Here is a 13,797-nt window from a genome sequence, read left to right on the forward strand (position 1 = left end):
GAAAACCGCCGCCATTTTATCGATCCGTTCTCACACATCAACAGCGTTGCCAGTCGCATTTACTGTTGCACTCACATTGAAGTTTCGGGTATCGAAATTACACGAACATTTAAGAACAGGTGCTTATTCAACATGCCTTGTAATTAAAACTATTTTCGAGAATATGACATTAAGGATTTCCCCGAAGAACTCGGCTTCATATGTACTTTTAAGATGCCATTTCTTGCATTTTTGCTGAAAATCGAACATATTTTTAGTCTCTTCTAAAAATTATCAACGACATTTAGTGTTCATCGTATTTATTCCATCGTTTCATTGTAAAATCGAACATTAAGACAAAAAGTTCGCTTTATTCGAACTTTTTGTCTTAATGTTCGAATTTATATTCATGAATGATTCTGAAACATCCAGCTTATTTTTCGAATTAAGTAAACTTGAAGAACCCAGAAAGGATTGTGAAAACGTCTGTTATTCCTCACTTAGTGGTACTACGCACCGGTTAGTAGCTGCAGTGAATCTTAGTTATCGTTATCCCGGTGAAGTACGCAAATATCTAAACATTTTTTAATTAGTCTCCGAAAAAAAAGGACCAAATTCTTAACGCGTTAGAAACGGGGAAGATAAGTGTGAATCCAATTTTCGATGATTGCAAGAGTTGTTATTAATGTGAAATATTTTCATTTTCAAGTTTCAAGCGGTCTAAAACAGAAGTGTGTGTCCATATTTAGAGTATCGCTGATTGATCACTCGTGATTTTAGTCTTATTTCAGGTACAGACTTGCTTTACAATATATAAATGGCGCCTTTCTTACTATTACGGTCGCTTCGAGAAATGATTATTTGTACCACTTCAGTTGGTGAGCGAAAAAATTTACTAGAATTGAATTTGAAAAATGTCGAGATATTGCAATGCGTGATGACAGATAGAAGTCTTGTTAAATTAGAAGAATTATTTTAATCTCAATTGATTTCAAAAAATGCAGAATCATCAGCTTGTTCCATTTCCTACAGTTTCATCGAAAACGTAATTTAACTTCATCGAAGAGTTATAACCGATATAGTATGGACTGTACTACATTCAACATGTAAACATAACAGATATTATAAACATTATTTTCAAAAAAATTCATCGATAGAAGATTGTGTGGAAAACCTTGTAAGCAAACTGTTAGATCACAGAACGAGTGTAGTGTGTTGCTCCTATCAGCCTAGTATTGCCATACAGGCAATACTAGTTTAATGTATTCGAAAGTTTGTTTTAAAGATAGTAACTTATTAATTGGGACCAGTTTCCCGTATAACATTTCGAAGATGACATTTTTCTCTCGACAGATCGTTCATGTATCGTATTTTTCCTTATCATCCCAGCTTTCCTATCATCAAATGTCACGGCACGCCACAGATAAAACAATACAAACCGATGCGCTTACTCCCGCTAGTTGGTAGCGTTCTAAGGCAGCTACAGATGACAGTTCTGCGCCATGTAACATGCAATGAACAAGATGTTCGCTTGTTTGGACAGCCTGTAAACACATGCTGTTCCGTTGCTGTAGCTGTGCGCCCCAAACCATTTTATGTCGGTCTTTGCCACGAACACAAACGGTTTTGTCAACGCAGCATTATTTATTTCCGATGCTCACGCACACCTCGGTGCTCATAAGTGTGATATAAAATATCTTCATGAATCTTAAACATAAGACATAAGTTTATGTCACAAAATTGACAAAAAGCTTAATCTTTTCAAAAATCAAGACTTTTTAAAAACGCCGCGGGACGTCAAGCAAATTGTTAACAATTGGGACTGTCCCGCCAAAAGCCAGACATCTGATCACCTTATATATAGTATGTATCAATATATATCCCAATAGTAGTTAGTGCAATGGTGTTTCTCACGTGTTATGTGTTTTTAGCTGTCTCTAGTAAACTGTAAAATAGTTAATTTTTAATATTGTTTTGAGAAACAGTTCCAGGTTTTTTTATTTTTAAATTTTCCATTTTTGAGTTTTCAAAATTCCAGATATGCTGATTTTGAGGTCTATATCTCGCAAATGAACCCACAAAGACCAACTGTTCTTCTAACTTATTTATTCTTATGGGAAAGTCCATAGCTCTGATAAGGTGGCTATCGCCTCATTCTGAGCTACATTTCTACCTCAATACCTACATATTTATAATTGTAGAAATAACCTAAATGTAACTTATACTATAAAAAATTCACTTTTAGTTATAGCTGCTGTTAATGTAGTTTTCCCATGATCAAAGTGACCAATGGTTCCGAAGTTGCAATGTGGTTTAACCCGTTTGATAATCTATTTTTTAGCGAAACACTAGCCGTTGCCAAATTTCTACAATATTTCAAGTTTACAACTTGAAACAATTTGATAAACATTTTATGTCTAAAACACATTTTTATTTGGAAGTTTATAAATATAAAAGCTGTATTATAATAATTAAATGCTAATAATAATCTAATAATCTGTTACTTTGTGTATTCGCTAATAAACAAACATGCCTTCCACGTGTGAATAGACTAACGCCATCTAACGATTTTAATACATTTTAAAAATTAATTTGGAAACCTTTTAAATGTTTTATAAAAATAATTTTCTATAAATAATCCTTAAAAATTTTTAAAAATACAAAATAATATATATTTATAATATTACAAAATGAAGACTAAATACGAATAAAAAGTTGATGCTTTCACACACCCTTTCCAACGACAGGAATACAGTTTAACACGAGCAGAAACAAACTTTCCTTTGACGATATTCTCTGCTTATGAATGTGTAAAATTGATTAATCGATTATTCGAACCGTAATTAGTACAATCGTTTACCAAGCACCGACACTACATTTTATGAACTTTATAATTCTCCTTTTCCAATTTGTTTGGAGTTAATGTTAAAAATAATGCAGGAGGTCTTTAAATGAGCGTGTAATTAACAAAAACAGAAAACATTTACATTAGGAAATAGAACAATGAATTGCCTCCCGCTTAAAAGAAATAAATTGCTACACAAAGCGCGAACGCTCGAAATGCTGTTCCCATGGACTCAACACTGTACAGTACATTTGCCGCTTCACCACGCCCGAACGGTAGTGAATTTTTTATTTCTGATAGCATTGCACTTAGCTACAACTAAGAGCTTTATTTTGATATCCGAACCAGATTCCTACCCTAAGCCGTTGACTCAAACGAAGCTGGACCGTATTTCAGGCTTACGAAATTAATATATATATTAATCTAGTAATAATTATATTATATATATATATATATATACTAGCTGACCCGGCCACGCGTTGTTGTGGCTCAAAATGTATCTATTATGAATGTATAACACTTCCCCCGTGGGGGGAATTTCAAAAAATCCCTTCTTAGTGTACATTCTCTTGACGTACCCTATTAAAACGCAATCAAAAACGCATCTAAAATAGTATAATAAAAGCCGAGTTCTTCACAGTAAGCCTTAATCCCGTCACTTTTCCCGCTGGGGAATATCGAAAAATCCCTTTTTAGTGTATATTCTGTTGACGTAACCTATTAAAACGCAATTAAAAACGCAAAAAACCGCATGTAAAAAAGTATAATAGAAGCCGAGTTCTTCACGGTAAGCCTTAATCCCGTCCATCTCCCCCCAGTGGGGGGAATTTCGACATGTATATTATATAAAAACACGTGCGTATTCAAATGAAACGTTGTGTCAAAATTTCAAAGGAATCGGTAGGAACAAACGAACGTTATATTTTAATTATATAGATAGATAGAAAATGATCTGCTTCAGTCCATTCTCACAGAAAAGCAAACTTAGGTCGTCGGAAGTTAGCGCCATCTGTTGGACATAAAAGCCTTAATCCATATATAAATATATTTTTGAAAGGGGGAAATGGTGTAGGGGTATGAAAAATAGATAGTAGCCGATTCTCAGACCTACTGAATATGCATATAAAATTTGGTAAAAATCGGTAAAGCCGTTTCGGAGAAGTAAGGTAACTAACATTGTGACACGAGAATTTTATATATAAGATATGTAATACAGTTATTATATAGATCGGACCCACTCAAAACTCCAACAGAAACAAGCAATTATATTGACTATTATGGCTCCATCCATTTTTGCTCTTCTTATTATCATATTCTAAAATTAATTTTTGAAAATTGCAGCCCAATGACACCAGACATTTCGTCAGTATGCAAATATAATAAGAGCAAAGAAGAAAGCAACGCCAGCGACATCAATGTTCACGGATGCAGAAAATTTTCATTAAAAAAAACGTGTAAATCGAAGGCTCAGTTTGAAAACTAATTTCTAAACATTAATATAAATGTGTTTGTTGTAACGACTAGGTGCATAGATTGACACTGGGCATTTCTGCCATCATCTTTATTCGGAATATCCTATAGGCCACTACGCGTTTCGGGCATAAGCCCTTCTTCTGTCGGCATGACTTGCAGGATTTATTGTAGGTGAGATATGTACTGTACGTGTTAACACCACCTACAAGTAATCCTGCAAGTCATGCTGACAGAAAAGCGGCTTATGCCCGAAACGCGTATCGGCCTATAAGATATTCCGAATAAAGTCGATGTCAGAAATGCCCCTATCTATGCCCTAGTTGTGACAATAAACACAAGTAAAAAAAGGCACGGTTTCAGAATACACAATTAATAGAAATTTTAATGCTAACACTCGTTACGGGATGGCGAGATTACCTTCGGAAGTTAGATTTCGTGGTTATCTAAAACTATTTATGGAAGAAACGATTCACTTTGAAGAAAATCGGAGGAAAAAGTACCAGACTGAGTTGAATGAAACCTTTAAAAATTCGAGAAGCCGTTTCGTAAATAAATGATTTAGAGTTGTAAAACACCAGCAATAAACGCGCCCTGCGCTGAACCGGTAGCTCGCCGATTACCTAACGATCAAAAACTTTAACGTTTAAAAGAATCCTGATCAAAAAGCGTCAATTGTGCAGTGTTTCGAACGACAAACTTGCAATATGAAGCGGAAGATGAGAATTGACTGTAATCCCAGAAAGAAGCGTGATTTGTCATCTCCGGTAAAAGAAACAGATTCCGGTTCCGTCATTCCTCCAGATATTGTTTCCAAATGGGTACAAGATTCGATACTGGTCGACAAGTGTCTTACTGCGCTGAAGTTAGTGACAAACGACTGTTCTGCGAGTGTTGAAGTGAAAGACGTTTAAAGTTGTTCAAATTCGACAACTGAATTATTATTGTTAATTATTTTCTGTCCTAGTCATCAAACATTTAAAAATGTATGTGATATATATCTTTTGTACTACATGACAATACTCTAAACATACGACAGATTCCGGTTCTGTCCTGCAAACCCCTTTTGTAACTGGATCGCCTTCCGGATCCCCTTTGGGATTTTTGCTATATCGGCGGTCCTGGGGCCAACTGTCTAGTCGGCAGAACCCCCTCGACCTACAAAAAAAAAACAAAAATAGAAATAATATAAATACGAACGACTCAGTGGCGTAGCGTGGGTGTCAGCTGCCCGGGGTGGAGAAAAATTTCGCTCCCCCTTAAATAACATACGGGGAATCCCTACAAGTCAGTACAGACGGTGTTGTCAGTCGCTACAATGAGCAAGATGTCATTATTATACATTCGTTTAAATAAAGGAATTTTCCCAGTTTCGTCACAGAATGATAAATTCCGTGCTCATTTCAATCGGTCCGAATCGTAGGGGCGATAAAAATGTAAAATTTGAACCATTTCATTTCAAAAGATATTATTTATTGTAAAAAAATGCCGTCCCCTAAAAGTGCCGCCCCGGGCGGGCCGCCTTCACTACGCTACGCTACTGGAACGACTGAGTTCTAGTCCCTGTCATACGCTTCGTTTCGTTTTTTCTTACACACATACACACTTCTTGCACTGTGCAACCAATTTTTCTTGTCTGCAACAATGTAATTTCTTTTCAACCCCCTAAACTCCCCATCATTAGTGAAAAACTCGTCATTTAACTTTCAACAATGCAAACCACAATGTATTTCATAACAATTGCTTAACGACAATAAAATAAACTAAACTGATTCTTTTATTATACACAAATATATTTATTTATTTATTTATTTTTTTCGTGGCCAAATCATAGAAAGATAATTACCGTCCATTTAATTCTCTCACTACTTCGTACATCAGTCTAATTTTTCACATAACACACATGGCTTATATGTTCTTTTTTTTATACTTTCAGGAGCACTTGAGTGATAGTTTATCGTCTTTTTAACGTTGGAAGGTTTTTGTATGTTGTAAATGAAAATCTCTCTTTTTTTTGTTATAGTTATAATAAGGAAATTAATTTTATTGTGTTTTTCTAATTCGGTGTCAAATTTTATAAATAATATAAACCAGTATATTATATTTAAAATTGTTTTTTCGCTTGTTATCTGGTTATTAAAGATCAATAAATAATCATCCACGTATCTCATGACTGTTTTCACACCGGGTATGTTTTGTATCTTATCTATATCTTTCATTGCCAATTCAGCTAGTTTTGCCCCATCCTTGACTCCATGTTAATACCATTTATTTATTTGTAAAAATCATTGTACACTTCAAAATTATTACTTTTATAAGCAAATCTTATGAGGTTTATTAATTCTGATTTAATGTTACTTTGCTTTGAACTATGTTCTATTAATTCCCATTTTATGTTCGGATACATATTTTTTATATCTAAACTTATTAGAGTATCAGTTTTTTTATTTTAGTTTTTTGAATTATATTAATCACTTCATCAGTGTTTTTTATACTATTTTTGGAAGTTTCAATATACAAGAACCACCAAAAATATTGAGTTAATCAATCTAGATCGAAAATTTATCCTTAATAATTATCCGCAACATGTTTTAAAAAAAGTGGCATACACAATATGATAAAAAACAGATTTAACATAAAAAATAAAAAAATAATATTTATAAAAGTCTCCCTTACATAAATAATATATTCAATAATTGCGTTAAAACTCTCAAAAAAGACAACGTCGCTTTGGCCCCATCCTTCACCAATGTAACCTTAAAAAATATTCATAATGTTAGGGTAGGAACAAACCAAATTAATGTAAATAAAGGGAAAAAACAGGGACTGTATATAAAATTAATCGTAGTTGCCAAAATCCGAACATATACGTAGGTGAAACAGGCCGTGCTTTAGAAACACGTATTAAAGAACATGAAGCGGCCATACGGCTAAAATATGACAGTTCTCCCTGGTTTACTCACATAAAACACAGCAATTGCCAAATTGATAAGAATTATATTAAAATTTTACATCAAGAAAAAAATATATACGAACGGAAATTTAAAGAACATGTTGAAATAATAAAACATAATAGTAAAGATAATAATACATTAATATATATATCAAATGGCATGCAAATAGACCAAAGGTGACATGATCTGATAGAGGGCGCAGCGAGTTAGTAATAAGAGTATTATACAATGTCGCGAACAGAATATCGGGAAAAAATATTGTATTATCAGTCAAAGAAGTTTTACTAGTGATGTTCTTTTTGAAGATCAGTGTGTAATTTTAAAAAACTGTAAAAAGGTGGAATTCTTTTAAGGGAAGGAAACTTGTACGTATGTATAAACATTTTAAAGTGTATTATATTATACTTTGTGAATAATGATAACGAGTAGTATATATTTATTGTCACTAATACAGCACCAATGTAATACGCTGACACAAATGTGTAACGACGACAAATATGCCGGAGTATAGTATGAACGGATACGCAAAAGTACCGTAAAGGTGTGAAGAAACATCAGGAGAACTTAGGGTATAGTGGGATAGTTTTAAAGTGTTTTTATAATGTCTTCTACTCGCGTTGTTTGTTAAGAAAATAAATTTATTTTGTAGCACTGAAGAGGGACCAGGAGGAAAACACTGGACCGAAGTGCATCTGTAGTGAAACAACAAAAGAGTTTATAACCTGTATAAGCTGTAGGATAGTCTACCGTTAAAACAATTTTTCGGATTAAAGAAACTTTTATTAGTTCATATAACATATATATTAATTTCGTAAGCCTCAAATACGGTCCAGCTTCGTTTGAGTCAACGGCTTAGGGTAGGAATATGGTTCGTATATCAAAATAAAGCTCTTAGTTGTAGGTGAGTCCAATGCTATCAGAAATAAAAAAATTCACAACCGTTCGGGCGGGGTGGAGAGGAAAATGTACTGTTCTGTGATAACCGACAGCAAATGAAAAGTAATTATTTTCGTTTTTTGCGAATAAAACGAGGATTAACAAACACTTTCTTATCAATTTACAAACTATTCTTTAACTCGCTATATTATCCAGTATTTTGTACATTGGATCCCACAACTTTAAACGTCTTTCACTTCAACACTCGCAGAACAGTCGTTTGTCACTAACTTCAGCGCAGTAAGACACTTGTCGACCAGTATCGAATCTTGTACCCATTTGCAGGCAATTTCTGGTGGAATGACGGAACCGGATTCTGTATTTTTTACCGGAGATGAGAAACGATGCTTTTTTGTGGGGTTAATGTCAATTTGCATCTTTCTTTTCATCTTGCAATTTTATAGTTCAACCTCAAACTGCACAATCAACGCTTCCCAACCAGGATTTTTTCAATCGTTCAAATTTTTGATCGTTAGGTAATCGGCGAGCTACCGGTTCAGTGCAGGGCGCGTTTATTGCTGGTGTTTTACAACTCTAAACCATTTATTTACAAAACGGCTTCTCGAATTTTTAAAGGTTTCATTCAACTCCGTCTGGTACTTTTTCCTCCGATTTTCTTCAAAGTGAATCGTTTCTTCCATAAATAGTTTTAGATAACCACGAAATCTAACTTCCGAAAGTAATCTCGCCATCCCGTAACGAGAGTTAGCATTGAAATTCCTATTAATTGTGTATTCTGAAACCGTGCCTTTTTTTACTTGTGTTTATTGTCACAACTAGGGCATAGATAGGGGCATTTCTGACATCGACTTTATTCGGAATATCTTATAGGCCGATACGCGTTTCGGGCATAAGCCGCTTTTCTGTCAGCATGACTTGCAGGATTACTTGTAGGTGGTGTTAACACGTACAGTACATATCTCACCTACAATAAATCCTGCAAGTCATGCCGACAGAAGAAGGGCTTATGCCCGAAACGCGTAGTGGCCTATAGGATATTCCGAATAAAGATGATGGCAGAAATGCCCAGTGTCAATCTATGCACCTAGTCGTTACAACAAGCACATTTATATTAATGTTTAGAAATTAGTTTTCAAACTGAGCCTTCGATTTACACGTTTTTTTTAATGAAAATTTTCTGCATCCGTGAACATTGATGTCGCTGGCGTTGCTTTCTTCTTTGCTCTTATTATATTTGCATGCTGACGAAATGTCTGGTGTCATTGGGCTGCAATTTTCAAAAATTAATTTTAGAATATGATAATAGGAAGAGCAAAAATGGATGGAGTCATAATAGTCAATATAATTGCTTGTTTCTGTTGGAGTTTTGAGTGGGTCCGATCTATATAATAAGTGTATTACATATATATATATATATATATATATATATATATAATTCAATTATTACTAGATTAATATATATATTAATTTCGTAAGCCTAAAATACGGTCCAGCTTCGTTTGAGTCAACGGCTTAGGGTAGGAATCTGGTTCGGATATCAAAATAAAGCTCTTAGTTGTAGCTAAGTGCAATGCTATCAGAAATAAAAAATTCACAACCGTTCGGGCGTGGTGAAGCGGCAAATGTACTGTACAATGTTGAGTCTATGGGAACAGCATTTCGAGCGTTCGCGCTTTGTGTAGCAATTTATTTCTTTTAAGCGGGAGGCAATCCATTGTTCTATTTCCTAATGTAAATGTTTTCTGTTTTTGTTAATTACACGCTCATTTAAAGATCTCCTGCATTTTTTTAACATTAACTCCAAACAAATTGGAAAAGGAAAATTATAAATTTCATAAAAAGTAGTGTCGGTGCTTGGTAAACGATTGTACTAATTACGGTTCGAATAATCGATTAATCAATTTTACATATTCATAAGCAGAGAATATCGTCAAAAAAAAGTTTGATTCTGCTCGTGTTAAACTATATTCCTGTCGTTGGAAAGGGTGTGTGAAAACATCAACTTTTTATTCGTATTTAGTCTTCATTTTGTAATATTATAAATATATATTATTTTGTATTTTTAAAAATTTTTAAGGATTATTTATAGAAAATTATTTTTATAAAACATTTAAAAGGTTTCGAAATTAATTTTTAAAAATGTATTAAAATCGTTAGATGGCGTTAGTCTATTCACACGTGGAAGGCATGTTTGTTTATTAGCGAATACACAAAGTAACAGATTATTAGATTATTATTAGCATTTAATTATTATAATACAGCTTTTATATTTAAAAACTTCCAAATAAAAATGTGTTTTAGACATAAAATGTTTATCAAATTGTTTCAAGTTGTAAACTTGAAATATTGTAGAAATTTGGCAACGGCTAGTGTTTCGCTAAAAAATAGATTATCAAACGGGTTAAACCACATTGCAACTTTGGAACCATTGGTCACTTTGATCATGGGAAAACTACATTAACAGCAGCTATAACTAAAGGTGAATTTTTTTATAGTATAAGTTACATTTAGGTTATTTCTACAATTATAAATATGTAGGTATTGAGGTAGAAATGTAGCTCAGAATGAGGCGATTGCCACCTTATCAGAGCTATGGACTTTCCCATAAGAATAAATAAGTTAGAAGAACAGTTGGTGTTTGTGGGTTCATTTGCGAGTTATAGACCTCAAAATCAGCATATCTGGAATTTTGAAGACTCAAAAATGGGAAATTTAAAAATAAAAACACCTGGAACTGTTTCTCAAAACAATATTAAAAAGTTAACTATTTTCCAGTTTACTAGAGACAGCTAAAAACACATAACACGTGAGAAACGCCATTGCACTAACTACTACTGGGATATATATTGATACATACTATATATAAGGTGATCAGATGTCTGGCTTTTGGCGGGACAGTCCCAATTGTTAACAATTTGCTCGACGTCCCGCGGCGTTTTTAAAAAGTCTTGATTTTTGAAAAGATTAAGCTTTTTGTCAATTTTGTGACATAAACTTATGTCTTATGTTTAAGATTCATGAAGATATTTTATATCACACTTATGAGTACCGAGGTGTGCGTGAGCATCGGAAATAAAGAATGCTGCGTTGACAAAACCGTTTGTGTTCGTGGCAAAGACCGACATAAAATGGTTTGGGGCGCACAGCTACAGCAACGGAGCAGCATGTGTTTACATTCTGTCCAAACAAGCGAACATCTTGTTCATTGCATGTTACATGGCGCAGAGCTGTCATCTGTTGCTGCCTTAGAACGCTAGCAACTAGAGAGAGTAAGCACATCGGTTAGTATTCCACAACCACGTGCATTCAAATACACAAAAACAATGTAATGTTTCGAGAAATAAAATTATATTATAATATTTTATATTACTGTATATTCATTTTAACTTATTCATGTCAATATTATATTTAAGTAATTTTATTAAAAAAAAGTGTAATTAGTGACACAATTGAATTGAAACAATGCTTCGAAAATAGTATGAAATAACAATAAATTCTATTTGTTAGAGTTATTTTATTGTGAAAAATCTACATTCTTAAGTTTAAAGTTTGCTAAGAGATTTTCTTTTTACGTGTTTCCTGCTTTACATATTTAAAGTTTGAGATACGCCATGCCTTCGTAACTAAGAGATGTGTAAATCCAATATTCGGTGATTGCAAGAGTTGTTATTAATGTGAAATATTTTCATTTTTAGGTTTCAAGTAGTCCAAAAGGAAAGTATCTGTTTATAATTAGCGTATTGTTGATTAATTACTTATGATTTTACTTTTATTTTAGGTACGGATTTCAGTAGTAGGTTGCTCGTATGAAGCATCATTCCAATGTGTAACAATAATCCATTATTAGCATTTGTGTTATGGAAATGGCGCGATTTTAGTTTTTCCCGAAATGCATTCAACGTCTCTGTTTTCTAATTACATTTTTTACATCAGAATCGAAGAAGTTTTTCACAGGAACGGATATCGATAGCTTCTCACACTTTTTTAACACTTAAAAAGTGTGTAATGTATAATGAAATTTGAAATAGTTTAAACTTTACAATGATCCATGATTCAAAGGAATATGTTTGTATGGAGAGGTCTCTTCGATTTTTATAAAAAACGAATAACTAGGTACGTAATTTATTGTATTGTTGTTGAAATAGATTTAAACGGGAGAATTAATGTAAAAAAAAATTTTTTAGACGGCAATTTGTCAAATGTTAAAAGGGATTATACGGTTTTAACTTTCAGTGATCTGTAATTTAGAGGTGTGTTTTAAAAAACACAATTTTTGTATATATGGTTTGTGTTGTTGTTACTTGTAACTTCTATTTTTAGTTTGCTGAAGAGGGGCATGAACTGCTTGAAACGTGTACAAATACGATGTACACGTATCAACTAAATAAATATTAAAGATGAAATTTGCCAAATGTCTGAATTAATACAATAAATGATTTGTGTCCGAATTTCTAATTTGAATATTTTTTAACGCCGTAATGCTGAAATTTAACAGTTTCTTTCAATAGGAAACTAGTAAGAATATCGATGCCTTCTATACAAAATGGCGCAAAGTCACGTTTAATGACTTTGCGCCATTTTGTGTAGTGATTCAAATAGATGTGGATTATGGCACGCTCTGTTGTCGAAACTTAAGTAAGGAACTAGGTTATTTTTTATATAGTTTACAATGCACTCGGTTGGTACACAGTTTTTTGTATTCGTTTGTTTGCAAAATGTTGAATCGTGTGCAGAACATGTCAAATAACATTTATCGAACTTTGTATTCTCTTTTCTTCGTATTCTTAAAATACTTGCTTTAAAGTACCGTCAAATGCTGCCTTCAAGAAATCTTGAGACATCGCTTGGTATGTGGCACGGTCCTCTTTTTATTCCAATACGTTGCAGTTTCTACAAGTTGATCCGTGTTATCCGGTGTGGTATGTTACCGGAACGTTGTACATCACGTACAGTACATTCATTACACGTTCACCTGATATCGGTAACCACCAATCTGATATTGGCCCTGCTAGTTACAAACTTCCTGAATTACTCAGGGGAATTTGTTTAAATTTCCGTGCATTTTATCCCTTATAACATTGATTAAATTCATGTTTAATTTAATAAATATTTATATATATAGTAACACACTAACTAACAATTCACTATTTTTACTTTAGAAATGATACTGAGTAAAAATTTTTCGAATATGTTTTCAAAGAATAAAAGCATATAATATATTTAAATTATTAATGAATGTCAAAGTATGTACAGTATAAACAATAGACTATCCAGAAATCTTTAGAGGGGTACAGACAGGGAACAATATCCCCCACAAAATCTTTACTACCTGAGTTATCCAGATTTACTCGGGAAAAACCCTCAGAAGGAGGGTGCAATTACTCCCTGCGTAACAATCAAATCCGCCGCTTAACAAGTATTTAAGCAATAAACTAATTGGTTACAATAAATTATAATTGTATCATGTGATAACTATTTTGAACAATTAAAACATGTAATTTCATCAACTCTGTAGCAACTAATTTGAATATACGAAATACTTTCGAACGGCTTTACCAAAGCTTTAAAAATATATTTTGCTTAGTCACTATGATATGTAAAATTCCCTCAAAAATTAAATATTTCGGCAATGCGTTGACGTAATAAGAATTT

At 33.3% G+C, this 13,797-nt stretch overlaps 1 protein-coding gene across 1 annotated transcript in view; it reads left to right on the top strand.

Moving 5' to 3' along the window:
- LOC136973077 (serine proteinase stubble-like) overlaps positions 1-13,797 on the top strand; it is a 42,399-nt gene that overhangs the window by 19,953 nt on the left and 8,649 nt on the right. The gene's annotated exons all lie outside the window — the stretch shown is intronic.

Source organism: Centruroides vittatus, unplaced genomic scaffold (assembly GCF_030686945.1).
Source record: "Centruroides vittatus isolate TY-2023 unplaced genomic scaffold, ASM3068694v2 contig_3084, whole genome shotgun sequence".
NCBI classification, from domain to species: domain Eukaryota; kingdom Metazoa; phylum Arthropoda; class Arachnida; order Scorpiones; family Buthidae; genus Centruroides; species Centruroides vittatus.